This window comes from Geotrypetes seraphini, chromosome 8 (genome assembly GCF_902459505.1).
Source record: "Geotrypetes seraphini chromosome 8, aGeoSer1.1, whole genome shotgun sequence".
NCBI lineage: Eukaryota > Metazoa > Chordata > Amphibia > Gymnophiona > Dermophiidae > Geotrypetes > Geotrypetes seraphini.
In genome coordinates, this window is record NC_047091.1 from 156,824,054 (window position 1) to 156,835,190 (window position 11,137).

An 11,137-nucleotide genomic window follows, 5' to 3' on the forward strand; every position below is an offset into this window, starting at 1 on the left:
GTAGATTTCCAGGCTATTTAAAGGGAGGGCCTTTCGATGGTGGATGGGCAGAGGGCTCAAGGTTGAATAGTCAGTCCAAGAGAACCTGCTCCTTTCTTAGGGCAGGGCAGCCAAAAATGTATAAATATTTTCATCCAATACCAGAGTCTGGATATCATGTGTGCTTCAGTGCAAAAATTGAAATTGTCAGCTGCAATCTCCCAAACCACCTTGTCATAATTCAGGTGATCTTTTTTTTTAAAAAAATCTTGTCTAATATTTGAGTTTAAACTTGCCTAGGTTCCTCTAGTCCTGCCAGAGAAATCCCTACAAGTTGCCATGTCCCTTTACCAGCAGATGGAGACAGAGAGAGCCTATACCTGACCTCCCCCCCCTTTCTACAACAAGCTAGCCTGATGCTGTCTTAGGTACGCTGGGGAACCAATATCAAAACTAAAAAACCCTCAATAACAACTTATTTGTTTGACCTTCTAAAACACTATCAAAACCCTCTTTTTGTCTCTGGGTTACTGACCAAGATAATCCTCTAATTTAAAGGTAAGATTAGTTCCAAATAACTAACTTCAGAGCAAACACCAATGTATTTTTTGTTCATTTTCTGAAACTTATTGGTTTGACCTCTTAACTGCTGTGGTAGGGTTGTATAGAAAAACCTAAACTTGGAAAAACTGCAAATTTGAAGTTTTTCCCATGAATTTCTTTGCTTGATCAGAAAACATTATTTTTTAAATTTTAAAGCCCATCGGGTTGCTCAAAGCCACAGATTACATAAATCTTAGTTTAAAATTTGCTGCTATGTTTGCTTATGGAGCAAATGTCTTGGTATTACAGTGCTAGCGTTCATTTTCACACTCAGCAATGCTACATTGATAAACACATTTTATGCAAAAAATCAAGCAGTATTTTATTAAATGAACCTTCAATATCTACACTTTATGGTGGAAAATAACAAATTTAACATACTTCACTAATACCTAACCCACTTTGTCATCTTGAGATAGTTGGATTAAAGCCTGCAGTGCTGTTCAACTCCTTGCAACAAGGCCTCTTGCCAGACAGACTTAAAGATCTCAATATGTATACTGTACTTTGGAGGAAAGATTTAAGAGGAGAGAGAATCCATTTAAATTACTCCTACTCAAGAGACAATGTAGACGTCTGGAAAGAAAATGGAGAAAAACCAACCTAGATCACACGAAAACTGCCTGGAAAAAAATTAACACAATACAAACTTCTACTAAAAGAAAAGAGGAAAAAAACATTACACCAACCTAATAGGCACGGAAACCCAAGACACCGAAAGGTAATGGCAGAATAGAAATCTGTAATGTAAATACCTACCGGTATGTAGCATAAATATACATGAGGTGTCTTTCATTTGAAAGGAAATTCCAGCATGAGAAGGCACAGAATGAGGTTAAGAGGTGATAGGCTCAAGAATAATCTAAATAAATATTTTTTTGCAGAAAGGGTACTAGATTCATGGAATAATTTCCAAGCAGAAGTGGTGGAAACGGATTTGTGTCTGAATTCAAGAAAGGTAGAGACATGTAGGGTCTCTTAGGGAGAGGAGGAGATTGTGGATGGGTAATGGCCTTTATCTACTATGTTTCTATTTAGTACAGATTTTTTTTTTTTTGCATAAAATGTCTTTATCAATATATTGCTGCTGAGTGTGAAAGCATAAGTTATAGCTATAATACCATTAAATTTTCTCTGTTACAAAAAAATAGCAAATATAAGAAAAATGGAGCTTTATGTAATCAGTGGCTTTGAGCAACCCCAAAATGTTATTTTCTGATCAAGCACAGATTCATGGGAAAAAGCTTTCAGTTCACACAGTTTTTCCACTGGACAACCCTACTGCTGTGGCTTCTTTCAGTGGATTCTGGATTGGTCTGGCAGACCTAAAGGAAAAGAAATAACCAGTCGTTGTTTTTGTTTTTTTTTAAGTTTCACATTTTTGTATTTTTAATGCTATCCCAGTTCAGTTGTGATATACCCAAGCTCTACTTGCAGCAGCTGGATAAGAAGCCATGACAATTCCCTGCTTCTTACATTTAAAAGTGGATGGATCTCCTGTCTGACAGCCAAGTGAATGTGTTTAAATAGAAATGCAGTGGCAGCAAAGCCTTTGTCCTGCTGTTACCTTCTGGAAAGAGATTAATTCTCTGCTAACAAGACTTCCTGCACTCTTATCAACAGGCTGATGCTCCGAACTTGATCGCTGTAAGGAACTGCATCAGAAAATACCACCAGACCAGCACAAAAAAAACTTCCCAATTCTCCATGTTTATAGTATGTAAATCGTATTTGCGCTGTTAGTTTATCATTTCTAGCCCCCCTTTATCTAAGGTGGGTTACAAAATGTACATACAAACGTACGTACACAATTAACAAAATAAGTTTGATTGGTGTGGGCAAGTTATCACCAAATGACATACTTCATGGTAGAGTGCATATCTTATCCACTATTTCAGTTATTACATTGCTTTTAAGTACCATATTTCATAGCACAAAATAGATTTTTTTTTTTAACATTTGTTTAAATTCCTGCAAATCTTATAACTGTCATAAATATACCGGTAATTTGTTCCACTTCATAGGTCCTCCACAAGAGAACCCACTTCTTGTATTTTCCTAATGAAGGCTTTTTGCAGATGGAACAATTAAACTTGCCTGCGTGGAAAATCTTAATTGTCTCGTTGGGACATACAGTGCCAGACAATTACATAAATATGTAGGCACCATTTGATTAAAACTTAGTGTTGAGAATTGGGAAGTTAAGGGGGAGGAACATACATTGTGCACACAATTTTTCAGCAAGTGCAACGCGGGAAGGGGGGGAGGAGGGTTGCTTTTGAAGCAGAAGGAAGTCTGCAGTCTATAAACTGCCAAAACAAAATCTGAGCAAAACAGAAAGTGCAAGCACGCACTAGTGCTGTTCTTCACTTAAATGTGAGCCTTTCAAGTGAGAAAAAAAAAATTTATGCTTATTTAAAGGGGCAGGACAATAGTGCGTGCTTGCAGTCCCAGTCTTGCATGGGTACAAGAGTGGTGCTTACTGTGAAACTCTTGTGTACATGCGCCAGGTACGTTCTTCCCCCTAGCTTTTTCATAGTATGCATATAATTTGAATACCATTGTTTTAAGCATTAGAGACTACGTTTTGATGCTGATCTTGTGCTATGGGGACTGCGGCATTCTCTTTAATGCTGGACCTTTCACCATCGGCCCCAAGCTGCCATAGCACAATAGTCTAGTTAACACGGACCTGCAAGCCTGTAGCAAAGAGAAAGATTGTGGGGTAAAAATAACCAGGCAGCTTGATGGTGGCCTATTAGGATGTGTTTGTGACAAAAGCCCAGTTATTTCAGAGTAAAGAAGGAAGCTCCAAAAGAAAAAATGCTGTAGAAGGATTTTGTTGATGCAAATGTTTTATTACAAATTATAAAAGACAAACTCATTCACAATGACATCACGGTCCATGTTTCGGCTGAATAAAATCTTCCTCAGGGTCCAGGATAATGCCCGCTCAATGGATAAAAACACGTGCCATTTAATTTCACTGCTGGATATACTATCATTCATAAGAGAGAATATAGCAGATAGCAAAAAAGTTGGTTTTGGCAGTTATCAAATGCCTGGCATCTTTAAAACAGGTTTGAGAAGCTGTCTACACAAGAGTTCTTAACTAATTCTAACAAACCTCCCGAGCCAAAGTTCTAGATGAGATACAGTCCACATATGCAATGTAATACCAAGATGAAACAAATACACTAAAACTGCAAAGTTTTATATAATCACATCACTTGCGAATTACCAAGGACTTCCATAAGCAAATGCTGGAGTGCGTAAGTGAATTACGACAGGTAACTAGATTATAAACTATGACACAGAGGGTGAAAGCTTTATTTCTGGGAAAAATTATTTAAACTTATCTTCTCTAAAAGGCATAGAACAAAATACAGTTGATAGTTATTTTTCTTAACATTTTTATAAGATAATAGGGCCCATTTTCAAAGCAATTAGACTTATGAAGCTCCACAGGTTACTATGGAACTTTATAAGTCTAAGTGCTTTGAAAATATAACTCGAGTGTTTTTAGAGTTTCAGTTTTGTTTTCCGCTGTTCTCGCTAGTAGCAAGAGAAAGTAGATATAAAAGCAGAATTGAATCTGCATGTCTTCACAATCGGAATTTGCATAGCTGTGGCATAGAAAACAGGTTTGGCAGAACTTGGAATCTAGCGCTGTGCAAGTGCTTGCATTGTTTCATTGCGGTTCCCTTTAGTGATAGGCTCTAATTCCCTGGCAATGCATGTTACTGTGCATTGCAAATTGAGTTAATAAGCCCTCTAGACTTGAATTCTGTGAATTTTCAAATTTTAGGAATTATTTTCTGTTGTCTAGTAGTGCAATCTTTACAGCCTTGCCATGGAGGTCAGTTGACTGTTTTAATTTTATTTCCCTTTAAAGAAGGAAAATCCTGTACCAGTCAGAGGGAGAAGTGGTACTAGAAGACATGACATGAGGTTGCAGGGTGGTAGACTTAGGTGTAACATCAGGAAATACTTTTCTACAGAGAGGGTGGCATATGCTTGGAGCACCCTGCTGGAGAAGGTAATGGGGACAAAAACAGCAATTGATAACCTATATCGTTACAGAAATAGGATGGAATCAAAAGGCCCACTTTTTAGAAACTACCCTACCAATTTGTAAAGCACCACAGTTGTTCCCTCAAACTCCCTACACTCTCTCCTCCCTTTTCTATTTCCATACGTGAACAGCAGCTATTGATTCACTGCTTGCCCTGGATTGGGAGCATGGAATATTGCTATTTCTTGGGTTTTGGTCAGGTACTAGTGACCTGGATTGGCCACCGTGAGAACGGGCTACTGGGCTTGATGGACCATTGGTCTGACCCAGTAAGGCTATTCTTATGTTCATTTTTGTTCAGTGTTTCTTTCATAATTAGATTGTAAGCTCTTTTGAATAGGGACCTTCTCTTGAGTGTTTAATGTACAGAGCTGTGTGCTTCTGGTAATGCAGCAATAAGTTGCTTGATGTGCATTTTATATTTTGTATATTTATTGTACACTGCTTTGGTTTAAAGCAGTATGTAAGTTTTTTTTTTATATAAATAAAGAGTAGTAAAGCAAAATATACATTAATTTCACACTCAAAAAAATACAGAGGGATGTAACCTGCATGTACTTCCCTAGCCCCCTTATTGGGCAGGTTAGATGGTCTATGCTGCTATTCCTGTGCCCTCTCTTACTATGGAGGTCTTTTACTAAGGCGTGCTAGTGCGTTCTAAATGCTAATGCGTCCATTATATTCAATGTATGTGTTAGCATGCGCTAAATCGGCTAGCGTGCCTTTAAAAAAAAAAATTTTTTTTTTAACCCAAACAAACCTATATTAACTGTCCTACCTTTCATGGATGGAGATGTAGAAAAGTAAAGCGTGGTTAGAGCTGGTGATCCCTGAACTTGGCTGGAATATGTAGATTAGTGATCAGAAAATAAGATCTCTAGGTGTGGGTTTTATCTTAAACCCATATATACGGTTTTACTCCATGTTGTACTGCTCTATGTGACCCTAGGCAAGTCACTTAGGGCTAGATTCACTATACTTAAGCAATCCGATCCGTGGCCAAGTCTTCCCGGGCGACTGATTCACCAAGCCTCCCCATGCAAATTAATGCGATCGGAAGCACACCCCACACCGACCCTAGAGCAATCTTGTATAGCGATCCTGACGCATGTGCAGACCATCTTTGCCTGTAGATCAGTCGTCTCAAACCCTTTGCAGGGCCACATTTTGGATTTGTAGGTACTTGGAGGGCCTCAGAGAAAAAATAGTTAGTCATTAACCCTCTTTCTTCCTCCCCTCTTAAAGTCAATCAATTTGTACCTTTGATTAATCTTTGTAAACCGCATAGAACTTCACAGTACTGCGGTATATAAGCTGTTGTTATTATTAAATAAATGACAATTTTGCATGAGGTAAAATTCTTTATAGTTTTTTAATTTTTCCTTTTGGCTAAGTCTTAATAATATTGTCACTTATAGCTAAAGAGACATATGATCAAGAAACTGTTTTATTTTACTTTTGTGATTATGATAAACATACTGAGGGCCTCAAAATATTACCTGACGGGCTGCATGTGGCCCCCGGGCCTCCGGTTTGAGATCACTGCTGTAGATGGTCTGCGCATGTGTTTGCTCTCCTGAATTCCCTCTTGCTGGCTTCTTCCCCAGCTCCAGCAAGGAAGTCCCACCTGTGACTTTACCTATCCTAGTTCCTCTGGCTTTCGTCCCTCCCGGCTCTGGTGCCTGAGTTGTGGCGACAGCGCCCTCTACTCTCCTCCACTTCTTTGGCTCTCGTTTTGAGGGCAAGAGGCATATCTCCTGTTGCCTGCGATCGGATACGCTACAGGGAAGGGTTACTTGCGAGCCTGTGGTTTTAACCCGCGGGTTTAAAGCGGGACTGTACTAGGGCGTGTTTGTTCCAATCTGGGTTAAAACCACGGGCTCGCACTGCAGGGAAGGGAGGCAGAGAGCAGTCGCTTCTTTTTTTGATCAGCCAGCCCAGTCGGTGTTCCTGAAATTGTTTAGTGAATCGCTGCCTTCCTACATTTACATGATCGGATCGGGAGGAAGGAGTGAATCGGGTCGGGGTTGCAAAATGGTCGAGACACAATTGGTAAGGTTAGTGAATCCTGCCCTTAATCTTCCACTGCCCCAGGTACATGGGATAGATTGTGAGCCCACCAGGACAGATAGGGAAAATGCTTGACATACCTGTATGTAAACTGCTTTGAGTGTGGTTGTAAAATAGAGAATGACACGGTGACAAAATTCATCACCGTTCCCGTGCCCGCGGATAACCGCGGGTAACCATCTTCATGTCATTCTTTAAGGAGAGATGGAAGAATCAGAGTATAATTGGGCATAACCACTGACCCGCAAGCTTTGCTTTGAAGAATGCTGGTGTAGAAGGACCGAGGTTGAAATAGACACTAGAAAATGACATGGAATTATTTCCCGTGGTTATCCGCAGGGACGGGAACGGTGATGAATTTTGTCACCGTGTCATTCTCTATTGTAAAACTTCAAAAAGGCAGTATACAAGTCCCAGGCTGTTTTCCTGATGTCATAATGCCTCATGCCACCAATGCTTAAGAGCCAACCTCATTAGTGATGTCACAATGGCTTAATTGTTCTGTACTTGGCTCACTTCTGATAGTGTGGCGCAGTGGTTAGAGCTACAGGGGCCTCAACATCCTGAGGTGGTGGATTCAAACTCTGCACTGCTCCCTGTGACCCTGGGCAAGTCACTTAATCCTCCACTGCCCTAGGTACATTAGATAGTGTGAGCCCACCAGGACAGATAAAGAAAATGCTTGACATACCTGTATGTGAACCGCTTTGAGTGGTTGTAAAACTACAAAAAGGTGGTATACAAGTCCCAATCCCTGTTCAGGACTGTAGTAAGCTAGAGGCTGTATTTACATTTATTTTTAAAAAGAATTTACACCCTTCCCCCTTCTTTTTTATTTTTATTTTTTAAATACTAAGCTGAGGTAGAGGTTTCTACCACAGCCTGGAATGCTAAATGCGCCAACGCTCATAGAATTCCTATGAGTGTTGGAACAACATTGGAGCATTTAATGCTCCGGACCACAGTAGAAACCTTGACTGCAGCTTATTAAAAGAGGGCCATAGGTAGGCCACATTTGAATCATAGAAATGTGATTCAAAGTATGAAAAATACAGAAAGTGGGTAAAGTCATTTCTGAAGCAGAAGTACCAGTCATTTCTTTAGAAAAGAGGTATATTTACATATTAAAACCATAGAAAGAACAACTGATAACACAGTAATTTGTTTCAATTGAGAACATGGTTAAACTTTAAAATATGGAACTAGTTCAGTTTTCATGACCAGCATTTTTTTTTCTTTATGGTCACATTCCCACTTTGGAAATTTAAGGGATCTGCCATTAATCAGTCTTGTTTGCTTTGGACAGGGGACAATTTTTAAAAAATTATTTGCCTTAGAATTTCTTAGGCCTTCTGGAGTAAAATGCTAATCTTTTACTTGTCTGACTTAATCCAAGCCAAAGGTTAAATATCTTATATAAAGAATTGTTGAACAATGAAGGGGAAAGGAATGCAGGAGCCCGCTCTGAGCAGTTATGCCTTTGTAGAGGCCATTGCAATAATCTACACAGGAGATCACGAGTGAGTGAAGTAGAGTATTCAAAGATGCGGGTTCGAGTAGTTTGGAAAATGAGCGGATCATTCTGAATGACTACTAATGTGGGTGTGATAAGTAAACTTGCTATCCAACGTTACCCCTAACAGCTTTAAGGTAGGCACAATTTTAATTAAGTTTTATGGGGGTCTGTAGGGATTGTCCATCTTTGAGAGGGAAAATCATTAGTTTTGATTTGTTAACATTAAGTGAGAGCATGTTTGTCTAACCATAATTTTATTTTTTCCAATTTCTGATTGACGGTTACAACTTCTTCTGGGTTACTGAGATCCGAGGCACTTTCCCTCTGCTGTGATATTGTCTAGTCCAAAACAGGATGTTACAACAGAGGTGGGACAGGAATGTAGAAGAGGGAAAGTGCAACAGAGGCTGCGGGCAGCCTGCTAGAATCACTACAGTGCTGGCGATTCGCTGCAGACCATAATTACTCTTAAAGTTAGATCAGGAAGGCCAGGGGAACACTGGACAAGGGTGGAGACAGTGGTGAAACAATTTGGCCTTCGGGACCCCCTAAAGCCACAGGGCCCAGGGCAACTGCCCTGTTTGCCACTCCTCCCCCCCCTCCAACACCAGCCATGCATTGGTTCAGCCTTGGCCGGAAGACAGTTTGTTGAGTTCCTGAGCTCCATATTTCTGTTAGTTGCACACAACAGCATGGTTCGTTGGTACGCCTTTGTTGTTAGTTCATGTTAACTATTGTTCTTTTTCATGAGTTACAGAACAGAAATGTATTATTGTTTGAGGAAAGTTCCCCCTGCTCCTCCTGCTTTCTTCTGTTACTGTGCATATTGATTGCTTTGGTACAAACTGAAGAGGGCACTATACTCTAATGGTAAAGGAGGAAGAGCTGAAAGATATGATTGACATCCTTCTGCAACAGTTTGCAACCAGGGAATATTCACCTAGAGTACAGACTCCTACTTGCACACCTATGTTGCAAATTTATGCTGTTCTGCCCTGCCCCCTCAACGTGTTTGCTTGTCAGGGCGGCATCTGTGCATGCGCTAGTGTAATGCGATGGCATCACGCGTATGCACGTGATGTCACTGTCACACCAGCGCATGCAAATATGCTGTCCTGACGTTCACTGCTAGAGGCTTTTCAAAATCCGGACAAAGTGCCAGGTTTTGAAAAGCCATCTAGGTCCCCCGAATGTGTCTTCAAAAAGGAGGACATGTCTGGGGAGATCCAAGCCTTCAATGGAGGTCCTTTGAACAAGGCCCCAACCAGGTGGAAATGGCTGGGCCTTAGTTTAAACTCAGTCCTGAAATAGTGTTGCTCTTGCTGCTTTTGGTGGAGCAGCTCTTGGCAGATGTTCAGATTCCTTTGCTGCACGTGGCAGATAGGCTTTGGTTTGTATTAAGCATTATTCTGATTGCTCAGATTACTATTCTTCTACCTTGCCAATAAACAAAGCTGCGGCTGGTTTTACCCACAAGCTTTGGCTGGCTGTTTATTTATGCTTAAACTGAATGGTTGATTTGTATGTATGTTATTCCCTTAGACTGGTAGTATCTCACATTTCCCCGTTAAAAGCCTTTTTTTTATCAATCCACCATTTCATCTACTCAAGTTCAAAGCAGTTATCAATGGAATTTCATATATGGTATCGTTATACTGTAGTAAGAATAGCATTACTTGTAATATAACAGCAAGCAAAGGAGGGAGGGACCCTTGACTTTCCAAATAAAAATACCAGAAACATAAATATAATTTTATTAAATAGAAAATTAGAAAGAAATCTAACACTACATCAAGGTCTTTTGTTTTGGCAGAAAAGGAACGCCTGCATCAGGGGTCACATTTGTATCGTTGCCATCCTAAATTTAGGCTTCCCCAGTAAATCTCACAAATGGGGTGCAGAATCTTGGTATCTTGCAATTTACATCAACAAAGGCAATGCAGGACTTCAACTTCTGGGGAGGGGGGATTACTGTACAGACAGTATACTGCATTGCTTTTTTTGTTGTTGCTTAATACTCGTACATGAGGTATTCTTTTCTTTTTTTCTGTCACTGCTTGTAATATTACACCATACAATCTATGTCTATCAGGCAAGCTAATGTACACCTAGAAAAAAAACTTCCTTCACAAAACCCACAATTACACCTTCTAGTTCGTATTTTGTAATTATGTGCTGCACTGAAGCACATGAGAAACGAGGACAATGCAAAATGTTGATGTGGAAAAGAAAAATGCCAAGAAAAAATCTCATATGCCAAAAATTCACTTACTCCTAATAACTTTGGGTCCTTTTAAGGCACGCTAAATGCTAAAACTTCCATTATATACCCATGGGTACCTTAGTGTATGCTAAATTAGCACACCTTAATAAAAGGACCCCTTTATGTTACTGATATTTTACTTTAAAACAATTTTTATTGAATAAACAGAAGAAAGAATTACAAAACCATCAGAGGTACAAGAACTGTTCAATAGATATATAACATCCCCCAATTCCCACCCCCCTGTCATATCCAACCCTTCCCACCCAACACCAAAATCCACTCCCTGCTATGACAAAAATGCAAGTTTTATAGAGATAAAGGGCATCTGCCACACAAAACCAAATCGATGGATAAAAGCAGGGCTGAGGAGTCGGAGGAAATTTCGGGTACCTGGAGTCGGAGTCAGAAGTACAAAAAACTGAGGAGTCGGGAGTCGGAACATTTATCTACCGACTCCATTTTTGAACTTGGCATACCAATCACGAGCGATTCTTTCAGCTATAGTACCCACTATATACACAGCACAAATGTTGCGAGCAGCTTCTGCGGCCTTAGAACCTTGATTAAAAGCAAAAAGAAGGTGGTGTCGAAAATGCTCATTTCTCTCAACTTGACATTCCATTTTAAT